At 39.9% G+C, this 17,366-nt stretch overlaps 1 long non-coding RNA gene and 1 other non-coding gene across 2 annotated transcripts; both read right to left on the bottom strand.

The window, feature by feature from the left end:
* Positions 1-1,347: 1,347 nt before the first annotated feature.
* On the bottom strand, positions 1,348-1,419 carry TRNAH-GUG. Its single transcript has one exon. It is a non-coding gene; the product is annotated as a tRNA-His (tRNA).
* A 6,281-nt stretch (positions 1,420-7,700) lies between these two features.
* On the bottom strand, positions 7,701-17,326 carry LOC122737028. Its single transcript, XR_006354229.1, has 3 exons — positions 16,958-17,326; positions 16,482-16,624; positions 7,701-8,216 (listed from the first exon to the last, which is right to left on the bottom strand). It is a non-coding gene; the product is annotated as an uncharacterized LOC122737028 (long non-coding RNA).
* Between the last annotated feature and the right edge of the window lie 40 nt (positions 17,327-17,366).

Below are 17,366 nucleotides of genomic sequence, written 5' to 3' on the forward strand. Positions count from 1 at the left end.
TCCATATTTATCAAAATAGTCATACCAGCATGTTTTGTGAAAGTATAGAACTGGAGAAAGTGCTCCTGGATTTGAGGGAAAGACTAAAGAAATAGGTACAGGAATGAAATGGATTAGTGTGAGGAATGTGAAGACTTCATGAAAGCATTTAAAGACATACGAGTAAAATAAAATGCTTCCGGGATTGTCAAATGGGGATTAAAAGAGGTTGTCCCACAAGAAGACCTGTATAGCCACCGCCTACCCAATTTTGTCCCTGAGGAAACTGAGGCTGAGAGGTTAAATGACTTAGTCACATGACTAGTAAATGTATGAGGCAAGAAGGCTTTGAACTCAGATCTTATTGGCTCCAAACTCAGCCTATGTGTCCACTGGGAGATATTTCAATGCTACTTTTTACATATAAATAGAGGTATTTCAGTAATTTAGGATGATGATGATAGCAATGAGGGTTAAGTGACTTGCCCAGGGTCACACATCTAGTAAGTGTCTGGTAATATATTATTACTAGAGTAAATTAGTGTTTATTTTGTGAAAAACAAAATAACTCACTTTACAGTAATTGTAAGAGGGGTTTAATAAGGAAGTTGGAGGGCAGGTGGTGATAGGAGAGACGTCTATATTCTGCTTTGTCAGAATAACTCTGGGACTCAGGTGTATATATATGAGAGGAAAAAGAACATCAATATGTAGTGGTTGGATTGGATTTGAACCATGGACCTCTAGGGTGATCTTACTTCCCGGGACCAAGGAGCCAACTCTTTTAAAATTTAATCTACTGTAACAATGAAAATAGAAGCGCAATCACCACAGACTAATCGAAAAGGAATATTGCGAAATTACAAAGAACAAACAGCCTCAAAGAAGAGATGAGATTCCACTTCCCCTCACTACTTTGCATAGGTGCGATGGAGTTTAGGGCTCTGGAACATTGCACACTAAATAAACAAACAAATAAATAAACGTATGTATGTATATGTACAGGTATGCATACATATGTATGTTTTGTTGTTTTTTTCTTTTTCTTTAAAATATTTACTGTATGGGTTAACTCGCTGCGAGGAGAAGAGATGTAGGGAAAATTAGGCTGTATATTTAAAAATGAAAGATATCAATAAAATTAATTAAAAAAACCCTAATCGCCTTCTTACCTCCCTTCTCAGGGAGATAATACGTCTTTGTCGTCATAATAATTATTATCTTTTGATTACGGAATCATTATGCAGCTTCTCAAAAAGCCTGGGAGAGGGGTGGAGGGATGGGAAGTCGAAAAATTATGCTATTGCCTGGATAGCCTTCAACTTGTTACCTATGGAAAACCAGATGAGTGAAAAGATACTAGCATCTTGCCGTGACTCGGAGTCGAACCGAGGTTGCTGCGGCCACAACGCAGAGTACTAACCACTATACGATCACGGCACGCCACCAAGCCAGCTGCGAAAGAAGGTTGTCAATTTAACTTCTCTAAGCTTGGACCCAAATCCTTTGTTTCAAATCACCATTACTTCAGATAACAGATATATTGAAATTGCTAGGCTACACACAAACATTTCCCACAGACTACCTGACATCGTAAAGACCCGAAAATAGGCACCTGGCCCCAGAATACAGGTAACACGTGAACAATTAATTGTCCGTGCACAGTGAACCATTACTCTAGAGCGCACAAAAGAACACACCTTCTTCCTGCCACTCACAGGAGCCACGGAGGCCCCCTCTCCTCCGCTGCATCACAGACCCAGTTCGCATTTTCCTTTTCTCTCTCCCAGCCCCGCTCCATTCCCTAACGCCTTTTTTTTTTTTGCGGGGCAACGAGGGTTAAGTGACTTGCCCAGGGTCACACAGCTAGTAAGTGTCAAGTGTCTGAGGTCGTATTTAAACTCAGCTCCTCCTGAATCCAGGGCCGGTGCTTTATTCACTGCGCCAACTAGCTGGCCCCCGCCCCCCGCCCGACGCCCCCCATTTTTTTTTTCATTTTCCTTGTATTTTTTACGTTGGTGGAGTCCATGCCGACTTTGGACCCTTGCCTGGACTGGAGGAAAATGAGGAAGGAAGATTTGACTGGTACGTGAAACATTTTGGGATTTCGCCCCTCAGGTACCTGTATCCTAAGAGGGTAACAAATGCGCGGGATGTTTGCCGCCCCTTCTCTCTCCTTCTTTCACTTCAAATTAGATCTCTTTTTCTCTGGAATGGCAACTCCGAAGCCTTCGGGTGTGCGGGGGGTGGGGGGGGGGGAAGGGGGGTTGCGGCTTTGTCACTCTCCAAGTCTTCCTGAAGGCGTGAGCGATGCTTGGCTTTCTGGTCTGTCTCAGATGACACTTCGTGGAAGTCGGTGCTGAGTGGAGTTGGCACCGGCGAGTTCAAGGTAAGTCGACGTGAGTATAATGAATAGGTAATCATTAAGCTCATAAGGACATGCCATTTTAAGGTTTGTAATGTGCTTTGCATATTTTCATATATTATCTCAGTGGATGTAGGGGATAGTGCACCAAGGGAGAAGTTTGAATTGCATTTTTGTAAACTATTTAAAATTCTTGAAAATCCTATTCTCCTTTGCATGCATAGGGTGTTTATTTTGTGAAAAATCAAATGGAGTATTCTACAGCATATGTTCAAATCTTAAGCGAACACGAGAGAGGGTGTGATAGACTTTCCCATCTAGGGATAGACTCTTTCCATTCGAGGATGGTGAAGTAGGTGCACGTTGGTTCGTAGATCTGCTTGGAAGGAGATTGGCCAAAGAATAAGTCTCCCTCTGATGAACCTAGTTTCTTCAGCAGGGGTCAATCCCACCTAATAGAAACATTAGGGCAGAGCAGAGAATGTAGGAATTGTAGGCCAGGTAGGCTGCCTCCTAGGACATACATCAACAAATACCTTTACGCACGCACGCACACACACACACACACACACACACACACACACACACACACACACACACCCCTTTACAAACCAAGTATTTTCAATTCCAGAAAGTCAATTTCTTTAAGGCATCTAGGTGTTTGTGTTATAAGGACTCAAATGGAGATAATTAGGGAAAAATAAAGGTCATTCCCCTCCTCCAGTGGATGTGGAAGATGGCATATTACCATGGATAATGGAGTAGTGTGTGGGTAACAAAGGAAGGGTGCTATCCAACAGAGTGGTTGGGGTAGAAAGCTTGAGAGATTTTAGCTCTTTCCACCTGATCAGAAATGCATTTTTCCTTCCTCAGCTGAACTCCAAGGAAAAACTGTATCTACCATTCATAAAATCTAGTTCCTTTCCTCTTGTTACTTAACCCTTTGTGAGCTGGCTTCCTATGTCATCACTCAACTTAAATTGCTCTCTCCGAAGATTTAAATAAATGATCTTCTAGTGGGAAAACTTGATGGTCTTTTCTTAGTCCTCAATCCTTCTTAACCTCTCATTGCATATGATACTGTTGACCACCGTCTCCTCCCAGATAACATCTCCACTGAGTTCTAGTGACAATACTCTCTTTTGGTTCTCCTCCTTTCTGAGCACTCCTCCTCAGTCTCTTTCACTAGATCATTATCCATATCATGGCCCCGGACATATATATTTCTTACTGTATTTTACTTTTTTTTGGATAGGAGATGGAGTGGTGATTCATCTTTGTTCTTTTGATCTGTGTGGTGTAGCATTGTATTGATCAGATTTTTAAAGTCTTTCACAGTTGTTTTCTTCTAAAATTTGTTATCATTATAGAAATTGTTTTTGTTCTCCTTCAATCTGCATCAGTTCATAATTCTCTTCCTAGTCTCCTCTGAAACTATCCATTTCATCATTTCGTATAGGATAGTATAGATTCTACTGGATTCACATGCCATAATTTGTTTAGACAATAGGACACCCCTTAGTTTCTAATTTTTAATTACCTTGAAAAGAGCCTCCTCTTACCATTTATTGTACATATGGATTCTTTTCTTCCTTCTTTGATGCATAGTTTAGTAACTTTTGGGGCATGGTTCCAAATGCTTTCCAGAATGTGGGACACAGCTCTACAACAGGTCAGCAGGATTTCTGTTTTTCCACATCCCCTCTATTATTTGTCAACTCTTTTGTCATCTTTGTCAATTTGGTGGATGTGAAGTGGAATTTCAAAGTTTTAATTTGCAATTCTCTAATTATTAGTGTATAAGGGCATTTTCTCATGTGGTTGCTGATAACTTAAATTTTTACCTTGGAAAATTCCCTGTTTTTTTAATCCTTTGACCATTTATCTATGGGAAATGATTTTTAGTCTTATAAATTTGAATCAGTTCCTTATATATCTTAGTCATGAGACATTTATCAGAGAAACTTGCCATGAAGATTTATTCCCATTTACCCATTTTCCTTCTAATTTTGACTACATTAGATTTATTTATTCAAAACCTTTAAGATTTTATATAATAAAAAAAATTTGCCAAAGAGGTGGGTGGTCTCAATAGCCTTTAAAGTTCCTTTCAGGTTTAAATTTGAGATTGTTCTTTCCTCCTTTGTTGCACTGCAGCAAACACTTTCTTTCCACCTTTACCTCACTGAAAGTGTTGGATCTTGGTTGACTTGTCACCAATCCACGGATACCAGAGAGAGATGCAAGGCATCAAGAGAAAAAGAGAAAGTTAAATGTGATAGTGGTTCAGATGATGGCATTTCCCTCTCTTCAGGAAGTCCACTCTATTTGTCAGCAGCAGGAGAAAAGTTGCATTTTTTTCTGTGTCCTTATGCAATGGTGTCCACTGTTTGTTTCTATGCTGTTTACTTGGGTGCCTACGTCTTCTTTGACTTGGTAGATAGATTGCAGGGGATATTCAGGCAGGTTCCACAATGTGTGTGTGTGTGTGTGTGTGTGTGTGTGTGTGTTGGCAAAGCCATTGACAGTGTCAGCACATATGTTGATAGACAAAATGTTGAATTTAGACAAAGAAATTCTGTAGGATTTTGCAGTCCTTAGGAAGGTTTATTGAGAAGAGCTGAATGAAAGTAAGAGCTAAGAAAGTAAGAGTAAGAAAGGGATTAAGTGGTGGGCCTTGATAGTATAAACTTTAATAATCTGGATTTTGGTTGCAGCAATTTCTCCTTAACTTCAGGCATGGCAGGAAGTGGTCATTTATATTTCTCTTTTGAACCCTTCTGGTTTTCCACAGGTTGCAATTGAAAGCCAAGTAAGTAATTTATCACATTTTCCAGCTGCTAACTCTTGTTCAGTGTCTAGTCACAGGTAGGGAGGGAAGTGGAAAGAGCAGACTAAAGATTTCTTAGTCACTATTCAGAGAGGCATTGTGACTGGAACAAAGGAGATGTTAAGTCCCCTCTACTCTTTGTGGGTGACTAAGTCAATTCTGAAAGCATTAATTAGTGGCTGAAGAAAGGCCTTTGCTAGGCTGGGAATACAAAGACAAGTCAGGAGTTTACATGGTTTCCTAATAAAAGAAAGTAACTCACTTTGTGCATTGATACTTTAAGAACTTTAACTTTTCAATATCATTGAAAAAAATTATCTTAGCACCTTTCCAGTGAGAATAAAGATACGTTAAAATAGAAAGCCATTCTATACCCATCTTTTCGGCCTCCATAATTTACTTGAGTCTATGCCCATGGGGGCTAGTACCTCTAGTCAGTAGCCTCTTCATGCCCTTTTCTGCAGCTCCTCCTAGGCTTTAATCTGGCTTGATAAAATAGATAATTATGGCTCTGATCCAAAGGATTGATTAAGGAGAATGCTGAGAAGCTGGAGCTCAAGTAAAGAGGGTGGGGAATGCAGTGAAGATGAAGCCCAGACCAGGAAAAGATCTATTGAACAAGTTGAGGATGTTAGGGTGGGAAACAGCTTGAGTGTGTGTGTGTGAGACAGTGTGACTCTAGGATAAAAGGTTTTTGTTTTTGTTTTTGTTTTTTTTTACGGGGCAATGAGGGTTAAATGACTTGTCCAGGGTCACATAGCTAGTAAGTGTCAAAAGGAGATTTTAAAAAATTGACTATTTAAACCACCTGCATTCTTGTGTCTCTGCCTACCTTTGTAGATTTATTTCCTAGTAAACTTCTTCATATACTCTAAGTTTCTGCAAACAGGCCTACTCTCTGTTCCCCAAGTTGACCTGCCTTTTTTCCATGCCTTTCTATAGACTGGCCCTCTCCCTCTTCATTTCACTGTAGGCCCAGAACAACCTCCCTCATTGCCTTAGCCTCAGCTCTATTCTCTAAGCTTTCCTACCTGAAACCCTTCCTCATCTTCACATCCCCTTTGTTAGTGCTCACTCCTTAATTTGCTTTATATTTTCACTCTAATATGCTTATTTTTTATATTTTTGAGTGTCACCATAATTAAGCTGTGGTGCGGATAGCAAGCAATAGTGAACACTTGGTGTCTGTTATCCATTGGGTAGGGCTGTGCCTCTGCCCCATGACCAAGACTTTCCAGAGGTAGCAGTGTCTTTAACATACTGAAGTCTAGCTTTTAAGATCTAAAGAGATGTCTATTCTTTAACTAACTATATTTCCTTTTTGTTCCTCCTTTGGACAGGAAACATTTAGGGTACTGCCAGAGGAAAAAAAGGTTTTTCGAATAAGTATATATACATATGCATGTATATATGTATTATATATGCATGTATGTATGTATGCATGTATGTATGTATGCCTACTCACTTGGGGTGCTTTCCCCAAGGCCCAAAGACCTCCTTGGGCAAGAGCAGCCCAGAACACTCCTGCACCTTGGGATTCACACTGATGTCAAGTTCTCAGATGATAATTCTCTTCTTGGTCTCAAGGTTGTTTTTTTTTTTCTGGCTAAAACTTTTTCAGCTCCTTTGCTACTACTCCACCATTGGAGCAGCTTCTGCCCTCTGGGAGGACAAACAAACAAACAAAACATTTTCTGAGGGCTATGCTGGCTGCTACTTTTTGTCATGATGAACTTTTGATGATTGTTTGAGAGCTAAAGGAAGACAGGTCCCATTGTCTAAACTTCCTCAAAGAAAGTGCTCCTCAGTGGCTTGGGATCTGTGATCTTTAAAATCTAAATGTGTTGTCTAAAAAATCTAATGTGCGGTCACCTTAAATTAGAAGCTTTAGCACCAGTCTTTGGGCGTTAAGCATTTATTAAAGCACACCAGGTATTAGAAAAAAGAGAACACTTGGAGTTAAGAAAAGGCCTATCTAGCCTAGAGTTCCAGCCTGATCTGGTTCTTCCTTAAGTCCTCCGCCACAAGCCTCCTTCAACCACAAACTCCCTCAAACTGAGTGTGGAAGATTTTTATAGGTCTGGAGTAGAGGCGGTCCTTACACGCTGCTTTAAGCTGATTGGTAGGCATCATCCAAATCCATTGGTTCACTGGACTTAAAGGTGGTCTCTTGTTGAGTTCAAAGTCCTTAGCTTTTATAGAACAATAATCTCCAGGGGAGCCTTTGAGTATCTGCCCAAATCCCATTATTTTCTCACAGATCATAGGCCAGAACTGGAGGGAGAAACCCTTGAGGGCACCTGGTCTACTTTACTCATTTTCCAGATAAGGAAATTGATGCCTATCACAGGGGAAATGGTTGGTGTGGGGGTCCTTAGGAATTCCTCTTTAAAGAATTACACCTTCTCACACACAAATCCAATTAGAATAAAATTTTTTATTCAAGCACTAGAGAAAGGAACCTAGAAGAAGTCATACTTCTCTCAAGGGGAAGATAGCACAGAGATGATTCTCTGGATACCTATCTTCCTGAATAGGAGAAGGGGCATAGCTTTTATAGAGGAGAATGGTGGAGGGACAGATGCAAGTGATCATCCGACTGTGGAAAGTTCCTTTATTGGGGAAACATCCCCCACTGGTGTGGGACATGGAGAAGTTGGGTGAGAGGCAGTTCCCAGACATCTCTATCTCCCTGGTGCCACTCGGACAGCAGCCATGCCTTATAGGCTTATCTCTTCAAGGCATGTCTATGTTCTCAAGAAAGTTACTTCAGACCCTGTGTCCTACCCCATAACAATGCCTAAGAGGCAAAGGGGTTCCCTCTTTTATGGTAACTTAGGTAGATGGGTCAGAACCAGTATTTGAAGGATTTGATGGCAGAGCCAGTACTCTCTCTGCTCTAATTCCATTGCTTCGCAGGATCAAGGCTTTTTCCTCAGATATGTAAAGACTGAGAGTGAAGGCATTGTAGAGGATTCACCTTTGAGACCATAAGAAAGGAGTTCTTGGCTCAAGGGCAGCTTAGAGGAAAGTCCAGAGAGCCTGGAGGGAGGAAGGAAGGAAGCAAAAAAATAGGAAGGTATGAGTGAAAGTTTCCCCAACCCTTAGATACAAGTGATTTAACAGTAGCACTAATCTGTTTATAGACTATAAACTGTGATTTAAAATATTTAGATATTCACTAGTAGCTTAAGAAAATTATAATGAAATAAGTAAGCTAGATATTGAAAGGGGCTAATGCAAACGCTATAGGTTATCAACTTGTTACTCTACAACTTAAGCTAAAATTCAACTATCTGACTTCCAATTGTGGTTAAGTATGACTACCAATCAGCTTAAAGATCAGATACCTAAAATAGTAACTTCTGAGCTGAAAGGTCCCAATCAGAGCTGTTGAGAAGTTGAAAAGTCATGTTTTAAAGCAATATGGTGGGAATCTTTGATAGTAGGAAATACCCAAAGGAATAGAGGCAAGAGAGGCTCATCTGAAATGGCAAGACACATTCAATAGATGGCTTCCTATGTTTATGAGCCTGTTACTTAGTAATAGGGCTATTTTAAGTAGGGTATATAGAATGGCAAGTGACCATGCTGGTATCTGATAGTTTCTGTCATGGGGGGAAAATAGGTTGGTGGGGGTCCTTAGGTATTCTTCTTTAAGAATTACACCCTCTTGAACACAATTCCAATTAGAATAAAATAGTCTTTTATTTAGGTATTAGAGAAAGGAACCAGAGAGACTCTTGAGGGGAGAAAATGATTTAGAGACAAGATTCTCTGAATTACATTTCTCCTCCACCAGAAGGAGGCAAAGCCTTTATAGAGGGCTGGATGGTGGCCAGATGGATAGGGTGACCACTTGATGATGGAACGTTCCTTTTGGGGGTGGGGTAAGCTTGAGTGAGGGTTGATGGTCCTGACTTCTGGAGTTATCTCTGTCCCCCTGGTGAAGACCAGGCAGCTGCCACACCTAATGGGCTTACTCCCTTATTTCTCAAGGTGTACTGTCCTTTAGCTAGTAGGCCAGTTTAAACTTTAATAGTCCCAATTTCCTTGATATGTCCAACCCCATATCAGTTTTTTCTTCTTATTTGATACTTATTGTATTTATACCACTTGGATTGTGTTAAATCGTGGGAGGAGTCATTGTCTATAAATATCCATGGTTCCTGAGGCTGGGGGGTCCTTGGGTCCTAGACCTGAGACTCGCCTTTATTGTGAGACCAGGATCCCTCTCTCAATAAACTATTTTCTTTTGGCTGGAGACTTTGTTTTTTTCTTCACCTAACATTGTGACTTAGAAAATTTCGCAACAAAGGAAAGAGAAGGTGTATCGTTGCCATCTGTAAGGGGCTAAAATTCTAGCTAGAATGTCTAAAATCTAATGAGTGGTCACCCAAAATTAGAAGCTTTAGCAAGAGTTTATACTTTTGAGAATTTATTAAAGAGCATAATAATTTACTGAGGAGAGAGAAAGAGGCCAAGATGCCTTCATCTATCTGTCTAAAGGATCCAACATCTCTGCTCCACTCTATACGAGGTCCTGGGTGAAAGAGAGGGCCCTCCTCCCAGGCTTCCTTCCAAAACCTCCTGTGAAACTGGAAACAGGGCTGTCCACACACACACACACACACACACACACACACACACACACACACACACACACACCAAGCTAATTGGCTGGCAACTCTGATTGACAAGTCTAACAGCGGCTCTACTGATGCAAGTTCCTAGATGCCGGCTGGCCAGTTTACGGATGCTAAAGTCACATGTCTTCAATCACATGCCTTCTCCTCATGGCAGAGCTTCCCTACAGTATCTGTCCAGCAGGGGTGCCATACCAATTCTCACAAAGGGAAGGAAAGAAGGAAGGAAGAGAGGAAGAGAAGGCCTGAGGAATAGCAGAAAGTTGAGAACATGACTGCAATCCTTTGCTTATTTCACTTTTCTTCAAAGTCTTCAATGTCCATACAGGTTGGGACTTTTCTTACTTTATTGTGACAAAAATAATTGGATTTGTCACAAAATAAAGCCCTTGGAGTGGAATTTTCTGTTCTAAAATTTATACTATTCATTTTACAGGATAAAAAAAGTAAAGGATCATCTTGCCTAAACTACTCATTTTAATAATACAATGTACCTGAGAGATTAATTGAGTGGTTTGAGGTCACAAAGCTAGCAAGAAGTAGAGGATGCTAAATAACTGTGACAGTGGGACATGCCTGGGATATTCCTGGATGAACCAAACATTGAATTCTCAATAGGATTTTTATCTGATGGGTGGAACAATGCTTGTTTAGGACTTTGGGCCCTTTCCTAGCAAAATTCTGAAATAAGATTTGGATTTGATTGTCTGCAATTAACACTGAGGCCATAAATTCTATTTGGTTCTACCTCCTGCTGTTCATTCATCTTTCTCTTCATTCATCCCACCTCACTACATTCATGTACCAGATAGTCATTCACAATTGATGAGTTTCTAGTGTTTCCAGTTTTTTGCTACCATAAAAAGCACTGCTATAAATATTTTGCTTTATGAAGGACCTTTATTCATCTATCTATCCATTCATCCATCCATCTATCTATCTATCTATCTATCTATCTATCTATCTATCTATCTATCTATCTATCTATCTATCTATCTATCTATCTCACATCTATCTCACTTATTTCCTTGGTATATAATTCTAGCAGTGAAAGTTCTGGATCAGAAAGTATTATTAGTAAAATTGCAAATGGTTTTCCAGAATATGTGGATTAATTTACAACTGCATACATTACTGTGCTTATCTTTCTACAACTTCTCAATCTTTCACTATTTCATTCTTTTGTAATTTTTGATATTTGCTTTGAGATGAAACTTCAGGATTATTTTGATTTGTAGCTCTCTTATTATTGGTGATTTGGAGCTTTCTTTCATGTGGTTGCTAATATTTTGCAATTCTTTTAAGAACTGTTTGTTTATATCCTTTCCTACTTTTCTATTGGGGAACCTTTGTCCCAAACTTGATAATTTTTGTAAAACATCTAAATGGTCAATTATAGGCTATTTAGCTAACTTACCTATTAGCATCTAAAGCAATCAATACATATTTTGAATATAAAACTTATTCATTACTAAGCAGATAAGAATATAAATTGAACCTAAACTTTAAATCTAATAATGGGTATCAAAAGTTTAACACTGATAGGAGGCATACCATCGATGGGAGAGTTGGTAAAATTGATGAAGACATTGTTAGTATATCTCTTAGGGATTTAGGCATTCCTTCCTAACTCTAGCTCTGAGAACAGTAATTAAACTCAACATTACTATTTCTGAAAAGGATTTAACAAATTGTCCCCATGGTGTCAGTTATCATTCCCTCTAATGTCCCCTTTCCAAAAATTTCTTCTTGGTCATATGAGGTCCTATATGTTCTATCTTCCTTACTAGAATGCAAATTCCTTGAAGGCAAATACTATCCTGCTTTCTCACAATTGTCTTTCTATTGTTCACAAGCTGCATGCATGTATCTAGTACCTCAATAAGTGTTTTATTCATTCGTTCATTTCAGTTCTGGTTTTGCTAGCTTCTGGTGAATAAATTCCAAGTTAGCATCAACCTTAGCTCTGGTTCTGATGGGCTGTTACATCCAGGTTGTGACAGATCTCATGCTGTGCTCTTCTTTCATATTCTTTGATGTTGGCCCAAACAGCTAATGCGTAGACTGCATGCACTGACACATTTGGGGTATGCATGTGACTACTCATCACTCCCCCAGTCTCTCTTCTTATCCAATCGGCTCCAGAACCTTAGCTACATGCTATCATGAGCAATTTTAGTAATTTCTCTATTATCATGGCCAACATATAGATGCTAGAGATAATGTAAGTCTTACGTTTGCTCTTTCAAAAATCATAGGATCACATGTTTAGAGAAGAAGGGGATCTCATACTTCTAGTCAGAGAACAATATAATTTTGATCACTATACTGGACCTCAGGAGTCATTGGACAAATGGTCACCCAGTTTGTTTGAAGGTTACTAAGAGGGAGACCAATTCACTGCTTGTAGCAGTCCATTCCACTTTTGGATTCCTTCCAATCTTTTGGAGGCTTTTCCTGACATCAAGACTGAAAATGTTGCTTTACACTTCAACCTTCTAAGGCAAAACAGAACTAGTCTAACCCTTTTCCATATGGCAGCCTTTCAAACACTTGAAGTCAGTTAATCTTCTCTCTCTATCCTTTTCCACCCCAACATTAGTCTTCTCTTTCCTGGATAAACATTCCCAAATTCCTTCAATAAATTCTCCTATGACATGACTCAAGGCCATTCACCAGTTTCGGGTGCCCTGCTTTGCACACAATCTCAAAGATTATCAATATTTTTGTTAAACTGTGGTGCTCACCCTCAACACAATACACCAAATGAAGTCAGAGGAGGGCAGGATTAATGAGACAATTAACTCCTGATTTCCGAAAGCTATGCCTCTCTCATTACAGCCCAAGATTATTTTAGCTTTTTTTGTTTTGTTTTGTTTTTGACTGCTGTGTCACACATAATTTAAAACTAAGCATGCACTCTCTGTAAACTCTGAGGTCTTTTACAGATAATTTTCTGTCTAGCCATGCCTCCTTCATCTTGTACTTATTAAGTTGATTCTACCAAAGGGTAAGACTTTACCTATATCCCTATTGAATTTCATTTATTAGATTTAGCCCAATGATGTAGCCTGTCAAGTGCCTTTTGAAATTTGATTTCATCATTTATTGTGTTAGATATTTCTCCCAGAACTGGGTCATCAAAAATTTGATGAACATGTCTTCTATACATTATTTACAAATCATAACAATGTTAAATTGCACAAAGCTTGGTACTGATACCTAGGGAAGTCCATCTAATTTAATCCATATTTCTCTATCTTCTCCAGAAAAGTATAAGCTATTTTATCAAAATGTTGCCAAAATCTAGGTTATTTAAAATGCAGCATTCTTCATTCTTCACATCTAGTTGGCACGATCTGTTCTTTTTTCTTTTCTTTCTTTCTTTCTTTTTTTTTTTTTTGCAGGGCAATAAGAGTTAAGTGACTGTGCCCCAGGGTCACACAGCTAGTAAGTGTCAGATGTCTGAGGCTGGATTTGAACTCCAGTCCTCCTAAATCCAGGGCCCGTGATTTATCCACTGTGCCACCTAGCTGCCCTGCATGCATCTTTCTTGATGAAATAATCTCAGTTTTTGGTAATCAATGCTTTCCTTTCTAAATTTTGTCAACTACCTCTTTAATCCATTCTAGAAGTTCCCCAGAATCAAAACCAATCTCATTAGTCTATAGTTTTCAGATTCAGGTTTTTTCCTTTTTTGGAAAAAATGGGCCACTTTCCCTTAGCTTTTACATTTTTCTTTAAAATATCTCTGGACAGTTCCTCAATAATCATTTCAGTCATTCAGTTAACTAGTATTTATCAAGCACTTATGTATCAGTTACTGTGCTTAGTGCTGGCGATGCAAAGAAAGGCCAAAAAAAAAAAATTTAGCCTCCACTTTCAAGGAGCTCACATCTCATGAAAAGCAACAATATCCTACAGCAACGTTCAAACAAGATAATACAAGAAAATTGGAGATGGTTTCAGAGAGGAAGGCACAAAGATTAAGGAGGACTCGGGAAAGGCTTCTTGCAGAAGGTAGGACTGTAGTTGAGACTTGAACGAAGCTAGAGAAGCCAGAGGCAGAGATGAAGAGGGAGAGAGTTCTAGGCATGAAAGACATCCATTGGAAAATGCTGGAAGTTGGCGGCAGCTAGGTGTGCAGTGGATAGAGCACTGGCCCTGGAGTCAGGAGGAACCTGAGTTCAAATCCACCTCAGACACTTGACACTTCCTAGCTGTGTGACCCTGCACAAGTCACTTAACCCCAATTGCCTCACCAAAAAAAAGAAAGGAAAGAAAAAAAAGAAAGGAAAGAAAAAAAAAAGAAAATGCTGGAAGTCTGGAGATTGGAAGTCTTATCTGAGGAACAGCAAGTAGGCCGGCATGACTGAATTACAAAGTTTATGGAGGAGAGAAATGTGTAAGAGGGGAAGCTAGGCAGTGTAGTTGATAGAGTGCCAGGCCAGGAATCAGGAAGACTCATCTTCCTAAATTCAAATCTAGTCTCAGAAACTTCTCAGCTGTGTGACCCTGGGCAAGTCACTTAATCCTGTTTGCCTAAGTTTCTCCACCTGTATAATGAGCTGAAGAAGGAAATGGCAAACCACTCCAGTATCTTTGTCAAGAAAACCCCAAATAGGGTCCATGAAGAGTAAGGCATGACTGAACATAGGAAGAAGCCATGTAATGAAGGTCTTTATAAAAGAGGATTTTGAATTTGACCCTGGAGGCAATAGAGAGCCAGTGGTGTTTATTGAGTGTGTGTGTTGGGATGATATAGTCAGACCTGAGTTTTAGAAGTTTTTTTTGATGGTTGAGTGGATGATGGCTTGGAGTGGGAAGGAACTCGGGCTAATAGAAGAATCCAGACTTGAGGTAATGAGGGCTAGAGTGGTTAACTGACTTGCCTGAGGTCACACAGTTAGGTGGACAGTGCTTGACTTTGTAACTCAGGCCATCAAGTCAATCAGTTAACAAAGCATTTATTAGGCACTTAGTTTGCGATAGAGACTATGCTGCAATCTGGGTATATAAGGGAAAATAATCCCTGCCTTAAGAAACTTATAATCTTTTTTTTTTTTTTAGTGAGGCAATTGGGAGTTAAGTGACTTGCCCAGGGTCACACAGCTAGTAAGTATTTAAGTGGCTGAGACCGGATTTGAACTCAGGTTCCTCCTGACTCCAGGGCCGGTGCTCTATCCACCTGTGCCACTAGCTGCCCAGAACTTATATTCTAACGGGGGAAGATAACATGTAAATAAATAGGCATATATGGATACTTTTAGAGTAGATAGATTTCAGCAGCCATGGGACCTGGGATAACATGAGCTGAGTCTTGAAGAAAATCAGGGATTCAGAGATACAGGTAATAAAGGAAATGATTCCAGGATACCAAGTTTAGTGTTCTTTCCACTATACGATTGATGCTTCCTTCTGGAATCAGATGACATGGTTTCAAAACCTATCTCTTCCCAACCATCTGTGTAACTTTGGGTTATGTGAGAAAGGTGATGGTTTGATACTGGTGGAATCTTCTCAGATAGATTGATACATAGGGAAATTTTCTCAAGGGAACCATGCCTATATAGAGAACAGCAGACAATATTATCTAGTGAATAACATCAACTCAAGAAAGAGAAAAGTAAGTTTTCAGGGCTAGAGATAGAAACCAAATTGAGCTGGCTCTCACTGGTGTACTAGAGGAAAGTAGGTAAAAGGTTAACCCTAGTCCCTATTGCTCTTGATTAATAGACTTATTAATATTAACTTCTCCTCCCCGTCTAAAATCTCCCACCCCATTTTCGATAATGGGTCGAATGAAGGTATATGTATATGGGAGGGGTAACATATCAAGGTGAATTTAGCTAGAACTCTTCTGGGAAGATTGTGATTCTGTACCTAGAAACCTATGGTGGCTCAGGGGAGGGACTGATTTTTGCAGGTGTAGGATTAAATAGGAGATGCTTGCTTTTAGCATTGACACTCAATGATTGGCTTTACTGTGGGTGCCCCACTCTCATGAGAATGCAATAAAAGCTTTTGACATACCAAAGCTTCCTCTGAAAGACTTATTTTGAGGAGGGGTCTGCACTTGTTTCTCACAGGCAAGTAATTTAACCATTATGGGCCTAGGTTGGATTAGATGGTCTTCGTAAAGTTATTTGAGAGAGAGTGAAGTGGGAGTCTTGAGGACAGAGGAGAAGATTTTGGCATAGGCCCCCTGAGTTAGTATGACAGTGGGGTCAATTAGGGAAGAATGGAAAGTTGCTGTATGGAATTGAGAGCCCATTTGAAATGAAGTAACATGAATCTGCACTGGATTCAGCACAGTTGTATCACTTCTATTTGCAACTTTTGAGCAGGGTTAAAGAAGACAGATGGTACAGAGTGACAGAGGATTTAGGGTAGGCTGTCAATGGCAAAAGGACAAGGATGAAGGATTCAGGGGGGTGGGGAATGGTGCATTACTGGCCAACAAAAGAGTCCATACTGGACAGGAAGGAAAGTGAGACCAGACCTGGAGATCCTAGGTAGTATGGGACTTGGAGTCACAGAGACCTGTGTTCATATTCTGCTTTAGTACTCAGTATTTGTATGACTATAGGAAAGTTGCTTAACCTCTATTTGCCTCAGTTTTCTTACTTTCTAAAGTGGAGATAAACCTATAGAACCCTACCTCAAAGGGGTTGCTGTTGTATTCAGATGAGATGTCATTTATCACCATTACCATCACCACCATCATCATCATTTTGGTGAACAAGTAGAGATGGAAGGTTGGGTAGCCATAGTGAGAGTGAAGAACAAGTTTAGGAGTGAGGCCTACAGAGAGAGAAAGAGAAACAACTACCATTAGAGAGGGAAATTTCAGAATTTAAAAATCATAAAGGAAGAACAGTTTGTGTGTGACTATGAGGTATAAGAAGTGTGAGTTGCTAAGATAGAATGGGGATGAAGGTCATAGGACCTACTGAGGTTGATGAATTGGTTGACCATCAAAGGGGGACATTACCATGAATGTTCATATCTCTAAGTATGAAGGCAGGGTTTAGGTTGGAGAGGAAGAGTTGAAGCAGGTCCTGAACTCCTTGAGAAAGGGTAGGAATGGCACCAACTTCCATTTAAATATCACTTTAGGGTTTGCAAAGTACTTACCTCTCCACAATCCTGTGATAAGCATGCGCAAGTTTGTTGCATGATTATTCCTATTTTACAGAGGAGAGAACTAAGGCTCTGAGGTATCACGAGTTGTCAAGAGGATCACATGACCATTAAGTGTCTGGGGTTAGGATTCCACTCTTTTTACTCTAAGAGTCCAATTGGTAACCAACCTCTTGCCTTCCTTCCTTCTTGCTCTTTTTCTGCTTCTCTTGGATGGCGATCACCTCTGTAGACTTTTTTTTCTTAAGCATTTTGGGCGGAGTCTACATCCTTGAATTTTTTGCAGTCGAATGTTATTAGTAAGTCGATCGGACTCCCCAGAACCCTGCCACACATCATCACTCCTCTGGTCGTGGGTGGTGGTGCTTGAAACAGCCTTGCGTCAATCTTCGCTGGAGCGCAA

The sequence above is a fragment of the Dromiciops gliroides genome, chromosome 1, assembly GCF_019393635.1.
Source record: "Dromiciops gliroides isolate mDroGli1 chromosome 1, mDroGli1.pri, whole genome shotgun sequence".
Lineage (NCBI taxonomy): Eukaryota > Metazoa > Chordata > Mammalia > Microbiotheria > Microbiotheriidae > Dromiciops > Dromiciops gliroides.